The sequence below is a fragment of the Saimiri boliviensis genome, chromosome 7, assembly GCF_048565385.1.
Source record: "Saimiri boliviensis isolate mSaiBol1 chromosome 7, mSaiBol1.pri, whole genome shotgun sequence".
NCBI lineage: Eukaryota > Metazoa > Chordata > Mammalia > Primates > Cebidae > Saimiri > Saimiri boliviensis.
In genome coordinates, this window is record NC_133455.1 from 119,457,750 (window position 1) to 119,459,253 (window position 1,504).

The 1,504-nt window shown below is 41.2% G+C and overlaps 1 protein-coding gene across 2 annotated transcripts in view; it reads left to right on the forward strand.

Annotated features, from left to right (window-relative positions):
* Window positions 1-1,504, forward strand: part of CLEC1A (C-type lectin domain family 1 member A) — a 55,887-nt gene that overhangs the window by 26,256 nt on the left and 28,127 nt on the right. The window lies entirely within an intron of this gene.

Consider the following 1,504-nt stretch of genomic DNA (forward strand, 5'->3'; position numbering starts at 1 on the left):
TGAAAGAAGGGAGAGACAGAGAGATAGTGAGAGAGAGATCTTTTATAGATGAGTAAACTGAAGCCCAGAAGTCCAGGCTGTAATGATTGTTGCCTAAAGTCACGCAACTTGTCAATACTCAGAGATAGGATAAGATTTCTTGGCTTTCTGTGCAGTGAAATAGGGAACACATCTTTAAAAACGCAGTCTCTGAGAAAAGATTTGCAGAAAATACGAGCAGTGGTGGAAAACACTGGTAGTACTTATGCTGTGAGCATTTAGGTAGGAGTTTACATGGTATCTGTGTTAGTCCATTTTTGCATCACTATAAGGTAATGCCTGAGCCTGGGTAGTTTATAAAGAAAGGAGGCTTAATTGGCTCACAATTCTGCAGGCTGTACAAGCTTGGCTTCTGGGGAGGCTTCAGGGAGTTTTACTCATGTCAGAAGGCAAAGCAAGAGCTGGCATGTCCAATGGCAAGAGAAAACACAAAAGAGAGGGATGAGGGAGGGTCCAGGCCCTTTTAAACCACCAGATTTTACATGAACTAACTGAATGAGAACTCACTCATCACCGAGAAGAGGGCACCAAGCCATTCATGAGGAACCCGCCCCATGACCCAAACACCTCCCACCAGGCCCTACCTCCAGCACTGGGGATGACATTTCAACTGAGATTTGTAAAGAGCAAGCATCCAAATCATATCAGTATCCTTTGAAATAAGAAAATGTAATTTCTCTATAGAAATATATCACATTTAAATCTATGTTGGAACAGATACCATTCTTCCCTACATATAAGATAGCATTAATTCTCCCAGGAGACAGGACATATTTGATGTAATCATTTGTATTTTACAGTTAAGTAAACTGAGTTACAGAGGAGGTAGGTAACTTTTTAAGTGGCAGCAAACCCATGTAATTTTGGAGTAGAACATAGAGCTTCATTTTAGTTAGAGATGATTTGTGTTGTTTTAGGTGACCTGTTGTTTCTTTTTTTTTTTTTTTTTTTTTTTTTTTTGAGACGGAGTTTCGCTCTTGTTACCCAGGCTGGAGTGCAATGGCGCGATCTCGGCTCACCGAAACCTCCGCCTCCTGGGCTCAGGCAATTCTCCTGCCTCAGCCTCCAGGTAGCTGGGATTACAGGCACGCGCCACCATGCCCAGCTAATTTTTTGCACTTTTAGTAGAGACGGGGTTTCACCATGTTGACCAGGATGGTCTCGATCTCTCGACCTCGTGATCCACCCGCCTCGGCCTCCCAAAGTGCTGGGATTACAGCCTTGAGCCACCGCGCCCGGCGCTTTTTTTTTTTTATTTTATTTATTTATTTTTTTGACCTGTTGTTTCTAAGAATGAGTCTGAAAACTGAAGGAGCTGATGAAAAAGAGGAACATGACCCCATTTTCCCAGTAAACTTATTCTGATATCTAGACTATAATTTTATTACCCTCGGAAGAATAGGTATTTAATATTTTATTTTAGAAATAAACTGTGATTAAATTTACTTTTTCTTCTTCTTTTAAG